The sequence below is a fragment of the Antechinus flavipes genome, chromosome 5 (assembly GCF_016432865.1).
Source record: "Antechinus flavipes isolate AdamAnt ecotype Samford, QLD, Australia chromosome 5, AdamAnt_v2, whole genome shotgun sequence".
Classification (NCBI taxonomy): domain Eukaryota; kingdom Metazoa; phylum Chordata; class Mammalia; order Dasyuromorphia; family Dasyuridae; genus Antechinus; species Antechinus flavipes.
In genome coordinates, this window is record NC_067402.1 from 258,478,707 (window position 1) to 258,503,697 (window position 24,991).

The window sequence follows — 24,991 nt, forward strand, 5'->3', positions numbered from 1 at the left end:
AAGTGCTCATGAATAGGCCAAGCTAATATAATAAAAATGATAATTCTACCTAAAATAATTTACTTAGACAGTCTCATGCCAATCACAGTGCCTAGAAATCATGGGAAAAAAATTTTCAAGTAATTGTGCTATATAGTCTTGAAAGATTACTAAAATGGATAAAATAATCAAGAGAATATTCTGCTGTGAACTTTGTGAGAGAAACTTTCATTTTAATTTTCAGGAATCTTTTTTATTTAATATTTTTCTATTGTATTGCATTTTTAAATATGTTTTATTTTCAAAATACATGCACAGATAAGGCAAAACCTTGTTGCTGAAATTTTTTCTTCCTTTTGTGCCCCCACCCCTTCCCCTAGAAAGCAAGTAATCCAATGTATGTTAAACATGTTTAATTATTCCATACATATTTCCATATGTATCATGCTGCACAAAAAAAATAAATCAGATCAAAAATGGAAAAAATGAGAAGGAAAGACAAGCAAACATCAACAAGCAAAACAAAAAAAAGGTAATACTATGGTGAGACCTACATTCAGTCCCTACACAGCTCTTTTTGCATCAGATGGCTCTCTCTATTACGTCTACTGGAATTGATCTGAAAAACTTCATATTGTTGAAAAGAGCCAAATCCACCAAAATTCTTTTGTTACTTTTTAAGACATCCACCAGTATTTCAAGTCCAAAACTAGTCAAAGCTTCTGCTTACTGTCTGCTTTTACTGCTATTTTAAGGTTTGAAGATGCAGACTGCATGCTAAATGGAGATGTCTGAACCACTGAGGAGTGAAGAATCTTGCCTATACTATTCATATTGAAGAAGACAATTCTCTGGAGTGGTAACCAGAATTTGAAATGAAAACTAAGAAGACCTACTTTGATTAGAGACATGCTAAATTCTTCCTATTGTTGACTTATTATTTTCAGTATTTCACAATCCTCCATGATTGAGGTATTGAGACAATGTTTTCATAAATTTCAATGATGAATGAGAAAATAAACTAATTATAATTAACAAATAAGGAGTATAACATTCAACAATGTTGGATTAAAAGTACATGGAATGATTATCCTACTGAAAAGATAAAGGATAGGTTATCTTGTGAGGGAGAAATCATTCTCAAATGCTCCCATAGGAAAGCCAAGGGAGATTATGCATGTTGTTTATAAACGATTATTGTATAATTATAGAACTCCCTATAAGTCAGTCATTATTAGTAAACAAGCATTCACTAAGTGCTTCCTATGTACCAAGTACTATGTGAAGCATTGGAGATATAAACAAAGTCAAAAAGACAAATCTCTCCTTTCAAGGTGCTTATGTTCTAAATGATTAAAACATATCAATAACATTCATGAAAGCAAGTTACATATTGAATATCTGAGAGGTAACATCAGAAAAGAAGGCACTTCATTTGTAATGGGACTGAAAATTGAAAGACTTATATGAAATAGTAAAAGGTTAAATGATCAGAATTAGCACACTGTACATCAATATTGGGTGATGATCATCTATTAATAACTTAGGTCTTTCCAGCAATACAATGATCTAAGATACTCTCAAAGGATTCATAATGAAAAATGCTATCCACTTCAAGAGTAAGAAATGATGAAGCCTGAATGCAGGTCAAAGTATACGATTTTCACTTTAGATGTTTCATGTTTTTTTCCCCCATTTAAATAGTTTCTTCTTTCACACCATGACTAATATGGAAATATGTTTTACATGACAACATCTAAAAAATACATATCAGATTGGTTATTGTTTTAAAGGGGGGGGCAAGGAGGAGGAAGAGAGAAAATATGGAACTCAAAATGTTTAAAAAATAAATATTCAAACAAGTCTTTGTGGGCCATAGGGGGAAAATGCTCTTAAAACAAAGAAAAAGAATAGCAGGTAGGCCAGTATAGTTGGATCTCAGAGTTAGGAAAAGGAGTAAAGTGTGAGAAAACTGGGAAAGCAGGAAAGGGCTAAATTATGAGGGCCTTTAAGAGGCAAGAAAAGGAAGTTTTATTTGATCTTGGAGGTGAGAGGGAGCCAATACTTCTAGAAGAGGATTAGAAATGACATGGTAAGATTGATGCTTGAGGAAAATCACTTTGGCAGCTTTGAAGAATGGATTAGTGTGTGGAAGGTCTTCATTCAGAGAAAGAAAGAGGAAGGCAAGTGCAATAATATAAGCAAGAGGCAAAGAATGCCTGCATTATATTGATTGTTATTAGACAGAAATGGACTGTTACGAGAGATGCTCAAACGGCAGAAAATTTGTCATTATCAAAACGAGGAGTTAAGAATATTATTAAGGTTGCAGTCCTGGATGACTCGAAGGAAGGCACTGTCACTGATAATGGGGACATTCAGAAGAGAAGAGAGCTCAGGAAGAAAAGACAAGTTAGGTCAAGGTCAAGATGCATATGGCACATCCCATTTGAGATGTCCAAAAAAACTTAATGACATATGGAAGGAGCTCAAGAGAGAGACTAAGGCTGAGTACATATCACTGTGGAAATCATTCCTCCACAAGGGTGTGAAGAAGACTCATAGGGAGCTGATGAGGTCACCAAGAGAAACAGTACCATTTCCAAGGGTGTAAGCTCCGTGACAGCTCAGGCCATGTCATATTCTTATCTGCCCTCAAGTTTCACAAAGTATTCTGCATATAGCAGGGCACTAGGACATTTACTGAGGAATTTGAACAAGCAGATATTTATGGCATATCAAGAACAGAATCCACCTTTCTAACCTTATTAGATTATTTCCCCTTCTTGCAGTCTACAGTCTAAAGTGTTCTTCTTTTGCTTCTACCCACCAGGACACAGGACTCCATTTCCCAAAGCCACACCCTTGTGCAGGGTACCTTTTCAGCCTGGAGTGCACTGCTGCTTTTCTAACCTCCTCCTTCCATGAGAATGTCTTGTTTCTATTGAAATTCTGCTTCCCTACCTTCTTCTACATGAAGTTGCTGCTACTACTTTCCTTTGAAAACTATGCCCTGCTTCCTGCTCCAAATTTCTGTGACTTTATTGTGTTCACATTTGTATTTGCTTTCAGTATTCTTGCATGGAATGTAAATTCCCGATAAAAAGATGATTTTTGTCTTTCAGCCTCAGTGCCCACAACAGTACTTGGCGCACACAAGGTACTTGATAAATATATATTGATTAAGGACGATCTGTGCTTCAAAAATAACATGAGGAAACAAGAGTGGGCACCCACTGGAAAGTATTCCAAACAGGAAGATGCATCATACCGCATTAAGTAAAAAGGATTCATTGTAGGGCTCATTACATTATTGTAAAGATTTTTCTTTTTTCATTTCTTAACCTCAAATTTTCTGTCACAAAGTTTCAATGTAAGAGAAATGCTTTCAAACCTTCATTTAAAAATATGAGATCCATACCTGCTTCTATAGAGTTCTCTCTCACATTGTGCTTTTTCATTATCTAACTGTGATTTAGTTTTTCCTATTTGTGACAATTCTTCTTGTATTCCAATACTCATCTTTTCTAAATGGTTAATGTTTCTTTTGAGTACTGCCCATTGTGAATTTTTAAATTTTATTAATGGTTTATATATAGAAAATACCTTCTTTTTTTCCCAAATGTAATATGAATCTGCATAGAGAAAAACACAAGTAAAGAAACATATTAGGATTTCAAAATCAATGGGGCAGTAGCAGGATATTTACAATGCATATTCTTTGGCACTGATAAAACAGTTTCCACATACAAATCCTAAGATTATATCAAAATATCATTTTGTCAACAGATTTAAATTGAATTTAAAATAACCTACTTTGGGTTATTGTAGACAGCTGAACAGAATCTCTAAGTTACACATTATTTTATTTAAAAAAAACTATTTGAAACCTCAAAATTCCTCTTAATATAAGAAAATATATGTGAAAATTAAACTTACTGATATATACTGTGAAGGGGAACAATAAGATGAATAAAATACATTATATATAAAATATAGTATATATTATATATAGCATATATTATGCTTATAAATTACAAACATGCTAAATTTCTTTAAAAGTATCATAAATGTGTTTTATTTCAAACAGTTACATGTAAACACTGCTTGTCCTTTAGAGAGTTACACTATAAATCATTCATATACAGCAACATCCTTCCCTCCATGATTCATTAGCCAGACTTCTGATAACTTTAACCAACATATAACTGAAACACCAGAAGAAAGTTTAAAAAATATCATCTGAGCATTAAGGAAAATAACTGCCACAACCCAGTCACTTTATTCTGAAGAAGGGATGATAGCTAAATTTAGATGTAATCCAGAATTAGAAAAGTGTGTTATATCAAGTTCCAGATTTAATAGACTTGGTTATTGGGTTTTCTTTGGCAACGTTCAATTCTTCATTTGATTCACTGTTCAATAGAATTGAAACAGCAAGGATGCAGGGGAAAACAGGGCTGTTCTGGGTACTGCTTGTAATGGGTACTGAAGTTGACATTGACAGTAAGGGAAACCTAAGATGCAAGATTTAAAGCAAAAGAAGAAACTGTCACAGACAAGTTAGAGGACTTGTTGAGATTCACAGTTAATAAGGAGATAATAAAGGATTTGTACTTAAGTAGTCAAGATATCATGTCTAGTGCAATATCCTATATCCCATGCTTATGGAAGAATTTTAAAAACGAGGCAGAAAATTTGTAAGATTGTTACTACTTTTGGTCCCTTAGAGAAAGATTCTACTATTTTACCCATTGTTTCCATGAATGAGATCCCTTTAATCACCTAATGATCTCAATTTCTTCAATACTTTTCTATTATCAACAAAGTAAAATTCATTCCTACACTTTATGCTGGCATTCAATATATATAACACACATTAAATAATCTAGCACATACAGGCTTACAAAATAATTTCCCCGAAATTATCCTGTGAAGTAAGTCTTTTACAGATTAAGAAAATGAAGCTCCAAGATTAAGTGATCTCTTTATATACACAAAGCTAATCACCCTACATTGTTAATAGCCTATCTTTTCATATTTACTTCTTTTTGCTATATACTGTTCTTATGAAACTGTATTTTCACTGTCATTCTCCTGTCTCTTTGCTCACAATTTCCATGTTTGAAATTTTCATTCCAGTTCTCCTGGACTCCCATGACCTAATGAATTCATACCCATCCTTAAAACCTTCAGAAAGTTGTTTTTATTCTTGATAGCTGATATTCTTTTCCACGTTATACCTCACATAGCATTATGACTGTACTCTTTATTTGCTTGTTGTTATATTATTTGTATTTTTTTTCCTACTAGAGTTATCTATGTAGGCTCTATTCCCCTAGTACATTGCACATTCTGAGGACAAGGCCTTTGTTTTCCTCAAATTTGTGTATTTGGCACTGAAACAAATAGTAACTCATCTTTGAGAACTTCTATAGCTGAAAAATCATCACCTGGAAGCAAAATCATCCTTTTTAGCTTGGCAAACTCTGCCAGACATTACACATTAGATGCCAATGCCAGAGCCTCCAAGAGAACACAAGTCACCTCTATCGTACTATGGGTCAATGGAATAGAACTTGTGTTATCTTCTTGGATATAAGTGCACATTTGGTTTCTGTTTAACACTGGTCTTCCATTAGAAAATTGGAAACGATTCTTACCCTCGATATAATTTGAGGGAGGTAAATTGCAATGCTTTATATCTCTTTCAAGTGATTGATTGATGTCATCAAGTGTATCTGCAGACATCTCTCCTTTGTCCTATAGAATACATAAAGGTAAAGTAATAAGTTTACGTAAAATTATTATAAAATGAAAATAACAATGGCTAACATTTCTATAGCACATTAAGCTTTTCACAGCAGTTATCCTCACAAAAATTTCTTGAGAAAAGCACTACACATAATTATTTTACAAATGAGTAAACAGGCTATAAGAGAGATTCGGTGATTTGTCCAGAATCATCTAGTTAGCCAAGAGCCCAAGAACAGATTCAAATTCAGGTCCTCTTCATTATTCACTAAGCCACCTGGAAGCTGATTTAGCAACCTTATGAGAAGTAACACAAATTAATCATGATATCTGCAACATGCTATAAATGCATTTGCTATTGCCAGTCTCTCCTAATTCCCAGGGCATCAGAGAAATCTTTGGTAAACATTAATATCAAGCATGCCTCTTCCTGAGGCCTTCAGAAATCCTCTGGCTGCTATCTCACATGGATGCAGTTTAAGCACAATGGAGCACCTGGGAGTTTATGCAGGCAAGCTTCAGAACTTTCAGGTGCTTCACATGCTACTCTTAAGACCTCCTGCACTCTCTTAGCTCCTTCTCCTTGGCAGAGCTCCAGATGAAAAGGGTCGGGGTCCTGCCCCACTGACCTTATATCAGGTCCATGAGGTCACAGGCACAGCCAGTCAGAAATGGAGACATTTCCTGTTCCTGATGCGATTTCAGAGTGTTCAGGGTTCCCGCAGATGCTGGAGATCCCAACCAGGAAGGGAGTCCCTATGACTCATAGCTCATCACATCCAGGGATCTCCAAGCCAGAGACCTGTGTTATATCCTAACAGTGCTTGCCTGGCCTCTCTTATGGACACTTACAGCTCTCTCTTACAGAGAGTAAATGATCTTCATTTTATTTATGGGGGAAATGAGAGAAAAGTCAACAACATAATTAGTTTTCTGACATCCACAATGGACATATTCACTTGAAGATTCCTTCCAAATATTTTTCTGATTAAATACTCCTGTGCTTCGTAATGCAGAAAAGGGATCCTATTTGTTCATTGAAAATAGTATTATTTTCTAAATTAAGATATATTTTTAGCAGTTTTTACAGTACCTTATTATTTTCATTTAATGTTTTCTTGGCATGCCTAAAAGACAAATAATTTATTTTACTATAAATATAAATAAAAGTGTATCATTGTAATTATTTGATTTTCAATACATATTTCAAAATCATATGAGTTTTTTTTATGTTTCTAGTCAATAACATAAGCCACAGAATCTAACAGTATTAAACTTATAGCCATATTTTTTAAATAAATGCTTATTTTTGCCTCTGGAAAAGTATTTGTGATGTGCTTTGCAATTTTATTTTAAAAATGTTTATATTTTAATTCCCCCAAATCTACTTTTTCACCCTTCTATTTAAACTCTTTACAATTAGGAATAATACATAATCCAGTGCAAATATGTAGAGTAAAATAAAAAAATAATTTTTGTATCCCCCAAAAAAGAAATCTGTCTTCTTCTGTACTCTGAATCCTTTAGCTATCTAGGCAAGTAACACGTTTCATCATTTGTCATCTGAAATCATGGTGGCTCATTATGGTGCTAAGAGTGATGAGTTCCTAAATATTTCAAAATTGTCTTTAGCATACTGTTGTCATTATGTTATTCCATCACATTTCTATATCTCTATTCTTCCTTCTGTTAGTCTCTCCCTTGAAAAGTTTTTAAAATAAATAAAAAAATTCTGAATTAACGTCTGAATTTTTTTTAATTAAAAAATTGAGAATACTCTCAAAATAAAGGTTAGAAAATCTTAAATTGTAATAGAATGCCAGTGAATTATTTTGTCAATTGTTTATGTCCCAAACTGCTTGTTGTTCTAAAAGGACAAGAATATGAACAGAAAACTATGACTGTCAGTGTAAACTGTGCCATCTAGAAACATTATGTCTAGTACCTTGCACTTTATTATAACTTTTATAAAATATTAAGCATGGTAATCAAAATCATATTTTTGGTCATTCAAATTATATGTACCTAGGCTTCTTTTTTATTATATTGAAATATAGAGGTCAGATAGTAATCTCATTGATCTTTTTTATTTTTCCACAGCCTAGCATAAGGATCTTCACATTTTAAGTAACTAATGCCTTTTAAACAAGTTACACCAGCATATTAAATGGACCCCTTGTGGAAGAAAACATGTGGAAATGATTCAGGAAACCATGATATTCCCCTCTAGAGAAAGTACTCCTGCTGATAAAACTATCCACAAATTCTCTTTAATACTCGAGTATGAAACTTAAATGTGATTATTTAAAATTACAAACTTCAAAGAGAGAAATTCTGTGAAACAATGACTGGCTCTTTCTAGGTATTTAAAAAAATAACAAGATATGTCCTATAAATTAGAGGGAGAAAACTAAGTGTGAAATAAGTAAATTATGGTTAAAGTGTAGATGAAGAAAATGGCTTCTCTCTCTTTCCAGGGATTTTAATCAACTATTGCATTAACAACAATGGTAAGTTAAATAGATTTTATACTATTCCCCAGCCATATCCCCCATCATTGTCTCTATAGCTATTGTTAAGTCCAGAAAGATGATCTCTTTTCAGTGAAGACTATTGTAATAAAAGCAATAAAAGCGGAATACTCGGCTGCATGCACAAGAAACATCATAGATTCATTGGATGAATAATGACAGTTCATGTTTCTATAGCACAAGAACTTTCCTTCCAACAATCCTGCTGATAAGCCAGGTATTATCATCCCCATTTTACAAAGAAATGTGTGTGTGATATGTCCTAGATTCTACTGCTAAAATGGGCCTTGTGGTACAGTGGAAAGTGAACTCAATCTGGAGTTCAAACCCCAGCTCTTCCTCTTCTTCGCTGGTATGACAGAGTAAACCACTTTAGGAGCCTGGACTACATGATCCCTGCAGTGCCTTCCAGTTCTCAATCCGTGCTAGAGCATTAGGAGACTGGAGACTTGAGCCTTAAATCTTCTCACTACAAGACTGGAATTATTACTAATGTTTGGGCTTGTTGGGTGAAAACTACTTTTCATAGACCAATGTCAATCCTGCTGTGTCCTGTCACCACAAGGAGCAGTGTATTATCCCTGGGGCAGGTTCCCTATACCTGAGAAAAGGAGAATTTCAACCATCAACCAGTGGCAAATAATGGGGCATGAGCTTATAAAAGGGAAGTCTGGGCCCTCTAGCTTAACCAGTAATAATTAGCTTTCCTGGCATTCCTGCAGTGAATGTCTCACACCAACAGAATACTTAGAGAGAACATTCAACTAGCAGAACAAAGAAAATCAGGACAACAGTCTTCTACAATGAGAAAAAGCACACATTGCTAATATTTTTTCTATGAGCTTGTCCAGTACTAGTTTACCTGAATGCATAATGATCTGTCTTACTTAAGGTGCTGTCATCAGGACTATGGAGTAGGATACCAGATGAAGAATTCACCTTTTCACAAGTCATACTAGAATCCTTGGAAATGCACTTCTCATTTTCAGGCTTTTTTACACTTTTCCTGTGCATGGCAAAGTCATTGCAGGGGAAAAAAACAAAACAAAACAAAAAAAAATCCATGAGGTGATCTTTAAATAATTCTTTACTGAAAATTTCTAAGAAAACATTGGGAGACATGTATTTTTCTTTCTCTTTTAAAATATGTGACATTTTACTTCCAGACTAAGCTTCCTTAACTAAAATGCTGTTCATATCATTCCCTAGAACATAAACTTTAATGGTCCCCTTCTTTTGCGGTGCATTAAATTGCATTGTCTGCCTGTAAAGCTTCTTCACCTTCAGGCCTACAGTCTTAATCCAACAAAAGTTCTCACACTGCTCAGAATACAAGGCCCATTCTAGTTAGATCTGTGCAAAGAGATGGGATTGAAGGTGCTGGTTGTGAACTGGAATCTAGTTGTAGAAAGATGCTGTGGGAAGGTGAGGCTATGTGACCTGGTTTGTTTTTTAAGCCTCTCTTGGCCCTTGATTGTGCAGGTTGTGTTAACTAAGTGAACATGATGAAAAAGGCTCGAGATCAGATTCTATCTTACAGAAAGCATCTGAAACATGGGCTTTAGGACTCTTCTAATTCCATTAAGGAAGACATTCCTGGGAGACTAGAGCAAGAGGCATCCTGAGATCATCCCCACTGAGGTCAGGTTAGCTCCACAAGATGCTGCAGCAAATTGACACACTGAACTGAAGAATCTTTCAGTAATTACGGTTTACCAGGGAGTTGCCATGGGATTAGAGAAGGTGAATGTTATTGATTCCTGAGAAATTCTAGCCTGAGTAATAGTTCCTGCATATTTCCCATAAAAGGGTCTAAGGGAGGATAAATAAAAATTGATGTGTTCATTATGACAAATTATACTAGACACATCACGTTTCCTTTTTCAAAAAAACTGTTTTTTCATCACTAGAGAATAGAACACTAGCTTCAAGGAATGGCAAAAACCCAGTGTGCCTGGATTTCAACAAGTATTTGAAAAAGTTTCTCACAAGGTCTTTGAGGATTAGGACAAAAATCGTATTAAAGAAATATTTGGACTTTTTTTCTCTGGGCAGATCTAAAGAACACTAATTCGCCCTGGAGGGCAACAGGTAGCTTTCTCCTCAGTACTTGCTCTGTTTAACATTTTACACTGATGAAGCGATAGATGGAATGCTTATTAGAGTTGTAAATGGCATGGGATCAGTAAAGGCTGCAGATGAAATAAGTTACAGAACTGAGATTCCAATGCATCTTTATAGATTGGAACAATGAGATAGTGCTAACAAGGAACATTTCAAAAGGGATAAATTTAAAATACTGGAATTGGATTTTTAAAAGTAAGCTGCATATGTATACAATGGGGGCAAAACAATTTTTCATAGAAATTCTCAGAGAAAGATGTAGAAATATTTGCTAATGGGCCATAAGTTTAATATGATGAGGCTATCAAAAGGCTAATGTGATCTTGGCAGCAAAAGTAAAAGAAGACATGCTAGGCATTATGATGCTTAGACACTGGAAAAGTTCAGGCCAGAGAACTAAAAGAGACCTTAGAAGGGAACCTTGATTTGTATCACAGGAAGCAAGTGGGAGTGTCTAGTTTAGAGGATGCCAGGATAATAGTCATCAAAAATTTAGGGGATTAGAATGCAGAAGAAGGTCTGGATTTCTTCAACTTGACTCTTTAAGTCAGAATCATTAGCCCTTGCTGCCCAATATAGAAAGGTAAATTACAGCTCAACCTAAGAAAACACCCCCAACTATTGCGAGTTGTTCAAATATACAGTGGGCTGCTTTATTTGGGTAGTAATTTTTCAAGGTCACAAAGTTTTTGACTACTTTGGGGGGATACTGCAGACAGGATTGGTTATTTGGGACAAAGATAAACTACATTAATTTTGATCATCAATACAAAATAAAGATGTATGACTAATTAAATGTTTGCCAGGATTTGTTGGATTTTTATAATTTAAATAAAAGCTTAACAGAACTTTTAAAGATTTGTACATGTCACTGATCAAACAAATCTACTGAATCAAAACCAACATAATCATTTAATCCTGATTATGAAATAATTATGTAATTCATAGATTTTTGAGTGCTACAATTAACAGTATCATTCCTTGGTGTCTTGACTGCATTTCATTCAAAATAATGTTATTGAAATTATTTCTGGGAATCTTTACCTACCCAGATCATTTAATCAATGAGGAAATTTAAATTGATTCAATTTACCTTTGAGGAAGTTAGCTATGAATAATCCAAAACGATAGAAAAAAAAAAGGTTTTTCATATATGGATTTAATATGGGAATATTCAAACCTTTACGGTTTTAGGATTAAAATCATTTTAAAAAAAGGATTCAGAAATTGGAGTTCATTGCTCAAAAGACAAGTAGGAAATATTATCATATATATTTAAATCTAGTCTGTTTCAGCATTTGTAGAAGTTCTTACACTGATTAAGGGGAAAAAAAAATCAATGCATTTGGTAAAAAAGGCACTTCCTAGAGTCTGATCTGCTGAGAGCAGTAACCACAGGCAGTGAATTTTGTTATCACATGACTTAACCATTAATTTTGCTTACCTATTCCAATGACCATTGGAATGTAACAAATTGTGCAAACAATCTACATGTAGTAAATTCAGAATATTAACCCCTACCGTTCTTCTGTTTTCTGTTTTTCTCTTTTTGTACAGGTAGTTCAGACTGCTTCCTGGGGACTGTTTTTTGTAGGACAATTCCAACCTTAGAGTCAGTGTCAGGCCCACTTCTAGTGTCAGCTTCAGCAGCTTCATTTTCTTTTAGGGGAGTCTCTGTGGAGACTCCCTGATTTCTATTCTTAGGCAGGGATTGGCAAGGGTAATCCCTTGAATACCCCACATCCTTGGAACTTGTCGACACTCACTTTTCTGAGAATTACTTACAGAGTCCCTCCTTGAAGCAACTAAAAAGTAAATATTTGAGTTCAATAGTACATCACTTTTATTCACCTGACATCATTATTTTTTTCTTAGCTTGGCACTCAAATTCCACTTATTCAGATGATTTCATTTTGTTTATTTCTGGCAATTGATTTATCTGTTAACATATAAAAAAACTTTCCAATAATTCATATAAAAACCCCTCCAACAACTCTTTGATTTCAGTATCCAGCCTATCTTCTTTTTCATGGATCATGGCCTGTAACTCGCTTTTGAAATTTTATCTCGGGACTTCTGGTTAAGATGGCGGAGAGGAGGCTCACAGCTGCATAAGCTCCATGCTTTCTCTCACTATCCATTTCATTACAAGCCTCTGAATTAATGCTTGACTGAAAAAACCCCACAAATAGTTACCAAGAGAAGCCATCCTTGAGATTCGCCAAGAAAGGTCTGTCTTTACTGGAGGGCTGGGATGGTTTTAGATCGGGTGCAGGCGGCGGGCAGTGGCAGGGAGAACACGGGAGCAGACTGGAGAGGGGGTGGGGAGTGGTCGCAGCCGTCTCTGCGGGGAGAGCTTCGCTACAGGTTTGGATACTTTGCTCCGGCAGCAAGTCAGCAGCCCAGCAGAGAAGCTAAAAACACCGGGGTGAAGAATACAACCCCAAACAGCTGGAGTCTCTCGGGACCTGGCCGCCCCCCCCCACCCCCCCACAGTGACTCAGCACGCTCTGGGATCTCAGAGCGCAGGCGCACACAGTCCTGCTAGTGCCTCACTGCTGCCCCTTGCAGTCTGTAGAGGAAGCTCGGTAACACCACCCAGCCCCTCCCCCAAAGAAAGACTCCAGTTTTTTTCTGTTTTTCTTTGCTAGTTTGTCTTTTATTATTAGACAGAATGAGCAAGAAACTGAAGAGGACTTTAACCCTTGACAGCTTCTATACAGATAGAGAGCAGACTCTAAATCCTGAGGAGACTAAAAACAGACAGTCCCGAGGTGAATCCCCAAAGGAGGAGATCATCTGTTCCTCAGCACAGATGAACCTCATAGAAGTAATTAAAAAGGCTCTCACAAGGGAGCTAGAAGAAAAATGGGAGGCTTGGCAAAAGAGCCTGGAGAAGTCAGTTAAAGAGAGAGTGGATAAAGAAACCAAATCCTTGAAAAATAGGATTGGCGAACTGGAAAACAAAATTGTCGAAATGGAAAAAAATTCCACAGAACAAAAGAATTCAATGGGACAATTAGAAAAAGATTTTAAAAAAGTGAGTGAAGAAAATACTTCACTGAAAATCAGGGTCGAACAATTGGAATTGAATGACTAGAGGAGACAAGAAGAATCAGTCAAGCAAATCCAAAAAAATCAAACAATGGAAAAGGATGTGAAATACCTTCTGGGGAAGACAACAGACCTGGAAAACAGATCCAGGAGAGACAATCTGAGAATCATTGGACTTCCAGAAAAACATGATGAAAAAAAGAGCCTGGACACTATTTTCCAGGAAATTATCAAAGAGAACTGCTCAGAAGTCATAGGAACAGAGGAAAAAATAAACATTGAAAGGATTCATCGATCACCCACTGAAAGGGATCCTAAAATCAAAACACCAAGGAATATAGTGGCCAAATGCCAGAACCCTCAGACGAAGGAAAAATATTGCAAGCGGCTAGAAAAACCCAATTCAAGTATCAAGGAGCCAAAATAAGGATCAGCCAGGATCTGGCAGCATCCACATTAAAAGATCGAAGGGCCTGGAATATGATATTCCGAAAGGCTAAGGAACTTGGTATGCAACCAAAAATAACCTACCCAGCGAGAATGAGCATCTTTTTCCAGGGAAGAAGATAGACATTCAACCAAGTAAGCGAATTTCATCTATTTCTGATGAAAAAGCCAGAACTTAACAAAAAGTTTGATCTACAAATATAGAACTCAAGAGAAATCTAAAAAGGTAAAGATTAATCTTGGGAACTATATTTCAACTATATAGATGTATAAAGAATACATGTATACCTTGTTCTAGAAATTGATGTGGAAAGGACATTGTACCAGAAAAAGGGTAAAGTGGGGGTAGTACATCTCATGAAGAGGCAAAGGAAACCTATTATATCTGAGAGAAAGAATGGAGGGGGATGAATATAGTGGGTATCTTACTGCCTTCAGAATTGACTTTAAGTGAAAAATCTTAAGACATATTCAATCTATGGTGAAACTTCTCCCACCTCATTGAAAAGTGAGAAGGGAAAAGTGAAAAGGGAAGGAATAAGCTAAGAGGAAGGGAATACGGAAACTGGGAGGGAAAGGGGTAAGATAGGAGGAGGAACTCTAAGGCGGGGGTAGGGATACTAAAAAGGGAAGGCTGTGAGAAGCAAGTGGTGCTCACAAGCTTAATACTGGGAAGGGGGGAAAGGGGAAAGAAGGAAGAAAAGCATAAATCGGGGTTAACAAGATGGCAAGTAATACAGAATTGGTCATTCTAACCATAAATGTGAAGGGGGTAAACTCCCCCATAAAGAGGAAGCGGTTAGCAGAATGGATTAAAAGCCAGAATCCTACAATATGTTGTTTACAGGAAACACACCTGAAGCGGGGAGATACATGCAAGTTAAAGGTAAAAGGGTGGAGCAAAATCTACTATGCTTCAGGTGAAGTCAAAAAAGCAGGGGTAGCCATCCTGATCTCAGATCAAGCTAAAGCAAAAATTGATCTAATTAAAAGAGATAAGGAAGGGCACTATATCTTGCTAAAGGGTAGCATGGATAATGAAGCACTATCTATATTAAACATATATGCACCAAGTGGGGTAGCATCTAAATTCTTAAAAGAGAAATTAAGAGAGCTGCAAGAAGAAATAGACAGTAAAACTATAATAGTGGGAGATCTTAACCTTGCACTCTCAGAATTAGATAAATCAAACCACAAAATAAATAAGAAAGAAGTCAAAGAGGTAAATAGAATACTAGAAAAGCTAGATATGATAGATCTCTGGAAAAAATGTAATGGAGACAGAAAGGAGTACACTTTCTTTTCAGCAGTTCATGGAACCTATACAAAAATTGACCATATATTAGGACATAAAAACCTCAAACTCAAATGCAGTAAGGCAGAAATAGTAAATGCATCCTTTTCAGACCACGATGCAATGAAAATTACATTCAACAAAAAACCAGGGGAAGTAGACCAAAAAATAATTGGAAACTAAATAATCTCATACTAAAGAATGATTGGGTGAAACAACAAATCATAGACATAATTAATAACTTCACCCAAGAAAACGATAATAATGAGACATCATACCAAAATGTATGGGATGCAGCCAAAGCGGTAATAAGGGAAAATTTCATATCTCTAGAGGCCTATTTGTATAAAATAGAGAAAGAGAAGGTCAATGAATTGGGTTTGCAACTAAAAATGCTAGAAAAGGAACAAATTAAAAACCCCCAGTCAAACACTAAACTTGAAATTCTAAAAATAAAAGTAGAGATCAATAAAATAGAAAGTAAAAAAACTATTGAATTAATTAATAAAACTAAGAGTTGGTTCTATGAAAAAACCAACAAAATAGACAAACCCTTAGTAAATCTGATTTAAAAAAGGAAAGAGGAAAATCAAATTGTTAATCTTAAAAATGAAAAGGGAGAACTCACCACTAACGAAGAGGAAATTAGAGCAATTATTAGGAGTTACTTTGCCCAACTTTATGCCAATAAATTCGACAACTTAAATGAAATGGAAGAATACCTCCAAAAATATAGCTTGCCCAAACTAACAGAGGAAGAAGTAAATATCCTAAACAGTCCCATCTCAGAAAAATCAATAGAACAAACTATCAATCAGCTCCCTAAGAAAAAATCCCCAGGACCAGATGGATTTACATGTGAATTCTACCAAACATTTAAAGAACAATTAACTCCAATGCTAAATAAACTATTTGAAAAAATAGGGATTGAAGGAGTCCTACCAAACTCCTTTTATGCCACAGACATGGTACTGATACCTAAACCAGGTAGGCTGAAAACAGAGAAAGAAAATTATAGACCAATCTCCCTAATGAATATTGATGCTAAAATCTTAAATATTAGCAAAAAGATTACAGAAAATCGTCACCAGGATAATACACTATGACCAAGTAGGATTTATACCAGGAATGCAGGGCTGGTTCAATATTAGGAAAACTATTAGCATAATTGACTATATCAATAACCAAACAAACAAAAACCATATGATCATCTCAATAGATGCAGAAAAAGCATTTGATAAAATCCAACATCCATTCCTAATAAAAACACTTGAGAGTATAGGAATAAATGGACTTTTCCTTAAAATAGTCAGGAGCATATATTTAAAACCATCAGTAAGCATCATATGCAATGGGGAAAAACTGGAACCTTTCCCAGTAAGATCTGGAGTGAAGCAAGGTTGCCCACTATCACCATTATTATTTAATATCGTATTAGAAACACTAGCCTCGGCAATAAGAATCGAGAAAGATATTAAAGGAATTAGAGTAGGCAATGAGGAAACCAAACTATCACTCTTTGCAGATGATATGATGGTACACCTAGAGAACCCCAGAGATTCTACTAAAAAGCTATTAGAAATAATTCATAATTTTAGCAAAGTAGCTGGCTACAAAATAAATCCCCATAAATCCTCAGCATTTTTATACATCACCAACAAAACCCAACAGCAAGAGATACAAAGAGAAATTCCATTCAGAATAACTGTTGATACCATAAAATATTTGGGAATCTATCTACCAAAGGAAAGTCAGGAATTATAGGAGCAAAATTATAAAAAAGTCTCCACACAAATAAAGTCAGACTTAAATAATTGGAAAAATATTAAGTGCTCTTGGATTGGCCGAGCGAACATAATAAAGATGACAATACTCCCTAAACGAATCTATTTATTTAGTGCTATACCAATCAGACTTCCAAGAAAATATTTTAATGATCTAGAAAAAATAACAACAAAATTCATATGGAACAATAAAAAGTCGAGAATCTCAAAGGAATTAATGAAAAAAAACAATCAAATGAAGGTGGCCTAGCTGTACCTGATCTAAAATTATATTATAAAGCAGCAGTCACCAAAACCATTTGGTATTGGCTAAGAAATAGATTAGTGGATCAGTGGAAAAGGTTAGGTTCACAAGACAGAATAGTCAACTATAGCAATCTAGTGTTTGACAAACCCAAAGCCCCTAACTTCTGGGAAAAGAATTAATTATTTGATAAAAACTGCTGGGATAATTGGAAATTAGTATGGCAGAAATTAGGCATGGACCCACACTTAACACCATATACCAAGATAAGATCAAAATGGGTCCATGACCTAGGCATAAAGAACGAGATTATAAATAAATTAGAGGAACATAGAATAGTTTATCTCTCAGACTTGTGGAAGAGAAAGAAATTTGTGACCAAAGATGAACTAGAGACCATTACTGATCACAAAAAAGAAAATTTTGATTACATCAAATTAAAAAGCCTTTGTACAAACAAAACTAATGCAAACAAGATTAGAAGGGAAGCAACACACTGGGAAAACATCTTCACAGTTAAAGGTTCTGATAAAGGCCTCATTTCCAAAATATATAGAGAACTGACTCAAATTTATAAAAAAATCAAGCCATTCTCCAATTGATAAATGGTCAAAGGATATGAACAGACAATTTTCAGATGATGAAATTGAAACTATTACCACTCACATGAAAGAGTGTTCCAAATCACTATTGATCAGAGAAATGCAAATTAAGACAACTCTGAGATATCACTACACACCTGTCAGATTGGCTAAGATGACAGGAAAAAGTAATGATGATTGTTGGAGGGGATGCGGGAAAACAGGGACACTGATGCATTGTTGGTGGAGTTGTGAACGAATCCAACCATTATGGAGAGCAATCTGGAATTATGCCCAAAAAGTTATCAAACTGTGCATACCCTTTGATCCAGCAGTGTTTCTATTGGGCTTATATCCCAAAGAAATGCTAAAGAAGGGAAAGGGACCTGTGTGTGCCAAAATGTTTGTAGCAGCCCTGTTCGTAGTGGCTAGGAACTGGAAAATGAATGGATGCCCATCAATTGGAGAATGGCTGGGTAAATTGTGGTATATGAATGTTATGGAATACTATTGTTCTGTAAGAAATGACCAGCAGGATGAATACAGAGAGGACTGGCGAGACTTACATGAACTGATGCTAAGTGAAATGAGCAGAACCAGGAGATCATTATACACTTCGACAACGATATTGTATGAGGACATATTTTGATGGAAGTGGATTTCTTTGACAAAGAGACCTAACTGAGTTCCAACTGATAAATGATGGACAAAAGCAGCTACACCCAAAGAAAGAACACTGGGAAACGAATGTGAACTATCTGCATTTTTGTTTTTCTTCCTGGGTTATTTATACCTTCTGAATACAATTCTTCCTGTGCAACAAGAGAACTGTTTGATTCTGCAAACATATATTGTATCTAGGATATACTGCAACATATCCAACATATAAAGGACTGCTTGCCATCTAGGGGAGGGGGTGGAGGGAGGGAGGGAGGGGAAAAAAATCGGAACAGAAACGAGTGCAAGGGATAATGTTGTAAAAAAAATTACCCTGGCATGGATTCTGTCAATATAAAGTAATTATTAAATAAAAATTTAAAAAAAAAAAGAAATTTTATCTCCATGTGAGGATACAAAGAACGTATTATTGAAATAGTCAGGGAAAGGCATTTTTCAAATTCCTTTTTTTTCCTTAAAATATATATTTGATTTTTCACAATAACTGGAATTAGGAAATAAAGTCTTTACCTAACATTGATTAACCTGTGATTTATTTACAAAGAATTCTTAAATGAGTAAAACCTAGGCTATTCCCTTCTCTGAAACTTACAAACTTTAGAGTTGTCAAGTTAGGACACTTTGAAGTTTAGTGACTTCCCAGCATCACTAGGCTTCTATCAATTAAAAGATGAGATTTGAAATCAGGTGTCTTGTTTTTTTTTTTTTTGAAACCAGCATTTTATCCACTATACTGAAATGCTTTCTACAGAAAATACCCACATTGATCATCTTTTCAGTGTGTTTTTGGTGAAAGGATTGTCAATCCTTTTGAGCATCATGGCATCTTTTTTTTTTAAGTACTTTAATTTGAGCATAATTTTTTTTCAGAATAAAGAACCTATTTGAAGATTAGCCTTTAAACTTTCCTTTTACTTTACAAATTTTGCAAAAAAAGAGAGTTCATAAGTTGAAATATTTTCTTTTAAAATGATAAATATATATATGATACATATATGTTTATATGCATATATATTCATGATAATATGTATTATTTTTAAAAGCATTTAATTTTAAAGTTTCTTCCCCTTTTTCTTTAAACAAGGTATCTCTAAGTTACTGGCCAACATCTACTGTGATTTACCATTTCTCCTTATTATTACAATTTTTTTTTGTTTATTTTTTTCTTTTTGCTGAGGCAATTGGGATTAAGTGACTTGCCCAGGGTTGTAGAGGGCAGAACCCTGTAAAGCTATACTTGAATCAAAGACAGCAGACTGCTTACAGTTAAGCACCTACTCAGTGTGACTGATGATATAATGAATGGTTCTACAGTTAAACATATACTTAATGTGATGTAATGATGTAATCACTCTAGTTGGCACATACTCATTAGGTGTAGTGATGAGATCCTACTGAGGTATTTAAGGGCTGAGAGGATTGAGAGTAAACAGGCTCAGACACAGACAGAGGAATCTCATATACAGACACAGAGAAGTCTCAGACACAAACACAGAGAAGACTAAGGTATGGACACATAAGAGACTCAAGACTCAAAAATCCAGGCTCCAGACTGTATCTTTGATTAGCTTTGTGATGACTCTTCTGCCTTCATCACTTCTCCACGTAAAGACCAACATCTGTTCAGAGAACCTCTAGAAAGCTAGTCTGGACATTACATTCTGGCGCCCTAAATGTGGCGCACTGAAAGAAGCACACCAAATTTTTAAGCTCTGGACATAAGGACCTACATTCAGCAGTTTGACTGATGCAATTGTAAGCTCAGTGGAGAAGTCCCTGTGACCTGGAAATAGGGTGAGTATAAATATAGACAAACAGGAAACTTTGGTAAGGGCTAAACTTGTCACTTTTATTTTTCAGCTCAAATGGGGAAAATACTAAGAATAGAGCCTCCCCCATTCCAAGGGAAGTATATAGCACACATAGGTTAATAGAGAAATAAGGTTTGTTGGTAACTCGGAGGCAGATCCCAGGGTTTTTAAATATGTTAGAGTGCCCGTCTCCTTGGCTCTCTAAGGAAGAAAAATTAGAGCCAGGTATGTGGGAAATAGTGGGAGAGCAAGTAATTGAATATGACTAAGCTATGGGTCCTGATTCAGTTCCTCAGGAAAGATTCCTTATATACAATATAATACAACTGGCTTTAAAGAATCCCACAAGTTCTAAAAAAAAAAGGAAAATGTTTAATGTGGACAGCCAGACAGGGAAGTGTGAGAAGAAAAAGCAGGAGAGGGATAGTACTGACAAAGCAGCTGGTGGGAATAGCCAGTTAGATCAAGGTAAATATCTTAAGTACCATGCTGATAAGCTTAAAGAATGTGGCACTTCTCATTGAAACAGTTGGTAGATCATACAATCATTAGAGGTGCCAACTGGCCAAGTCATTGGCCAGAGATTAAGGAAGACAGTTATATGTCTGGCATAGGAGGATCAATAGCAGCTGAAAGTAGTGATACCCCTTTGAGATGGACATTTGAAGGTGAACCAGGAGTTTTTCCTCCTTTTATACTTGAAAAAATCTCCATCAAACTACAGAGAAGAGATATCTTACAAGAGTTAGGAATACAATTGAGTACTTCAGCTTTTTAGGCAGAGCTGTGTTGAAGGCCTGCCTATATGCTCACCTCCAATCAATGAAAAACTGATATACCAGTGTGGATAGAACAATGGCCCTGACAAAGTGAAAAAATTCAGGCCTTATTAGATATAGTACAGGAGCAACTTAACCAAGGACACTTACAACATTCTCTAAGTCCTTGGAATTCTCCTGTATTTGTTGTAAAAAAGAAATCTGTAAAATGGAGGATGTTGACCTAAGAAAAGTAAATTAACAGATGCAAACTATGGGAACTCTTCAGCCTGGACTTCTATCTCCTATTTAATTGCTTAGAAAATGGCCTCTTTGGGTTATAGACATTAAGGATTGTTTCTATTCTATCCCTTTAGATAAGGAGGATATGAAAAGCTTTGCCTTTTTGGTACGCGGAGTTAATTTAGCTGAGCCTTATAAAAGGTAAGAATGGATAGTTTTGCCACAGGGAATGAAAAATATCCCTACTCTGTGTCAAATGTGTGTTGCTGCTGCTGTTACTCCTGTAAGAAAAGTTATGATGTTACATTACATGGATGATATCTTGGGGTGTGCACCTGAGGATCAAATGTTAGAAGCATGTCTACAAAAGACCATAAAAACACTAAGGAACTACAAATTGCATGTAGCTCAAAAAAAGAAAAATTCAAAGGCATGCTCCTTTTCAATATTTAGGATATGCAGTATATCCTAAGGTGTTTACAGTACAAAAGCTTTCTTTAAGAACAGTGAAGTTGAACACCTTAAATGACTTTCAGAAATTGATAGGAGATATCCAATGGAAGCATCCAGTGTTAGGCTTAACTACCTATCAACTACAACCATTATATGACATTTTAAGGGGAGAAACTGCTTTAAACTCCTGTGCCAGCATTCAAAAGAATCTCAAGAGGTTTTGAGAGTGAACTGGCTTTATCCAATGTTGTTGAAAAAGTTACTCAAAAACCCTTGGAAATATCAGTTTTTGCCACAAAAGAGGCACCCACAGTAGTCCTTCATTAAGGAGACCATGTGATAGAGTGGGTGAACCTTCCAGCACAACCGGAACAAAGCCTTACTCCTTATCCTTACCCCGTGCTTGTGGCTAGAATTTTATTAAATGCCATTAAGCTAGTAGTACAATTATCTGGGATAAGACCTGACAAGATATACATCTTTTATACCAATCCACAAATTAATGTATGCTGTGAAACCATCCCAGAGTGGCAAATTTTATTGGCCACAGCTCCAAATCAAATCTTCCAATGTCTGCGTTATCAATCATTCATTCTCTCTCTCATAATCTGACCTAATACCTTATAATTGCTAAGCTCAGTAGAAATACTTTTTTTGGATGTGTTGAATAAAAATGTCAGTGGTATAAACATGTAGCAAATATAACACATGCATACAAGTCAAGAAGAAAAACCACAGGTTTTATGCCATACTTTGTAGTTTTTGGTGTATGAACCAGACTTACCTATTAACTTGTCCTTTAAAATTCAGAGGTTTATTTTGAAAAAATATCTACTCCATAACAAATTCTTCAGAAAAAGCACAGCTTGCCAGCTTATAGCATAGTCCCAGAAGCTCTATAAAGACAATTCATCAAAAATTTTTGTCACAGGAAACATAAGTAGACTTCCTGGGAAGCAGGAAGAAAGAAATGACAGGTGACTGATTAAAACTCAAGAGCTAAAAAAACAACAACTACAACCTGCTTGTTACAAGACTACCTGAGACAGGTGAGAGCTTAGAAAATACTGTCCCAAGTCAAGACTGTACGTCACAATCCAATAACCTTGCCTAGGACTGCAAAGCATCTCCTATAGATTGGGGATTGCACAATTAGAGCAAGTTCCCTTCCTAGAATTTCAAGATTTACCATCATTAGGTATAAAAAACAATTCATAAGGCCCAGAAATACTGATAATAGAGATTGGAGTATGGTAGGCTAGAACAAGGTAGGGAACAGAATAACGAGTCTGCATTAATCTTGTGACCCTTTATCATATACCTTGCACATCATGCCCTATTTGCATAAGGAACAATTGTGTACAAAAACAAGTCTTGTGCAAACCTGAGCCTTGTGGTCTGTGGTCTGTGGATCTGGGTCAGCACACTCTTGGGAATGGATGTTGAGGCCTCAGGTGTATTTTCTGCCTGGCTGACTACAGGTCCGGGGTACATACCCTGTAGAGACATCAGGACAGGCATCGAGCACACACCAAATCGAGATAGCCCCCATCGTCTCAGGAGTTGGGCTCCTGGATATACAAGCTATACTCATACTTGTTGCTGGGGCACATTGGCTAGGGCAGATGAAAGGGGTATAAGTCCAGGACAGCAGAGGGAGAGGAGAGGAGAGGAAGGAGAGACAAGATGCTGTAACCAAGTAATAAAACTTCTCTAACTGCATAAGTGATGTCTGTCTACTCTGTCGTATCCAGAGACATCTGAAGGTCGTAGAGGCCACGATAACTGTGGGTAAGTGCTCAGACTCCAGCTGGAGTCAGCAGGTCTGCACTAGCTGAGAACCCCAACACATGTGATCAGAAGTTGCTAATGTCTGTACACAAAACGTCTGCTTTGAATGTAATTATGTATTTGATATATCCCAAGTGATTCTTAAGGTACTGAAAAAATCTTAGCTCCAGAAAATAATGGAGCAAATAATGGAGCACAAAGATGCTAAGACCTAGGATCACAGAGATTTTAGAAATTGTTTCTAAATCTCAAATGAGATCGCATATTTTGAAAGACTGTCCTGAAGGATAAAGAATCCTTAGGGCTAATGGTAAAGCAATTAATCTAATCCTCCCTTGTTCATTCATTCTCATAGCCAGTTGTAATGAACTTTCTTTTTTCTCCCCCAAGTATTCTATAGTATCCCCTAAACTTACCCTCTCTGCTGATGAACTCGCCTTCACCGAAAAAAAAAAAAACCCACAAACAAAATAGGTTATTCACTAAAAGTTTCATTTTCTCCTATTTTTATCTCACATAACTCAGACATCTTCCACTATCTTCCACTATGTCCTTTTCTATTTTGGGTCAAAAGGCAAGTCCTTGTCCTTGCCAAGAACTTTCACTTTACAATGATCTACTTGATCTATTTTTCTTCCAAACTTTAGTCTTTCTTATCTATATTCTCTTTTTGCAAACATCCCTATGTTGCCCCATCTTTTAAAAGCCCTCATTGATCAGATTATTTCCACAGCTGTCACCTTTTTTCAACCCTTTCTCAAGTATGGGAAAAGCCATCTATGCTCATCCCCTCTGCTGCTTCTCTTCTCAATCTCAGCTTAAGCCCTTCTAACCTGACTTCAAAACTTATTCAATGAAACTGCTCCTCCAAAGTTACTAGGAATATCACAATTACCAAATTAAATGACCTCTCAGACATTACCTATAACCCTCCCAATTATTTTGTCTACAATTACTTTAAATGGAATTTCTCTCTTGCTAATGGAATTTGTCAATAATGTGTAGAAATATTAATACAATATATGTGTGCTTAACCGAACAGTTTTCTTGTTGCACAGGGAGAATTGAATTCAGAAGGTAGAAATAACCCGGGAAGAAAAACAAAAATGCAAGCAGTTTATATTCATTTCCCAGTGTTCTTTCTCTGGGTGTAGCTGCTTCTGTCCATCTTTGATCAATTAAAGTTCTCTTTATCGAAGAGATCCACTTCCATCAGAATACGTCCTCAAACAGTATCATTGTTGAGGTATATAATGATCTCCTGGTTCTGCTCATTTCACTCAGCATCAGTTCATGTAAGTCTCGCCAGTCCTCTCTGTATTCATCCTGCTGGTCATTCCTTACAGAACAATAATATTCCATAACATTCACATACCACAATTTACTCAACCATTCTCCAATTGATGGACATCCTTTCATTTTCCAGCTTCTAGCCACTACGAACAGGGCTGCCACAAACATTTTG

General features: G+C 35.9%; 1 long non-coding RNA gene across 2 annotated transcripts in view; it reads right to left on the reverse strand.

Annotated features, from left to right (window-relative positions):
- LOC127564429 (uncharacterized) overlaps positions 1–24,991 on the reverse strand; it is a 120,038-nt gene that overhangs the window by 62,984 nt on the left and 32,063 nt on the right. For both annotated transcript variants that reach the window (XR_007954262.1, XR_007954261.1), the window contains exon 2: positions 23,120–23,232. This is a non-coding gene — a long non-coding RNA (uncharacterized LOC127564429). The remainder of the gene's footprint in view (positions 1–23,119; positions 23,233–24,991) is intronic.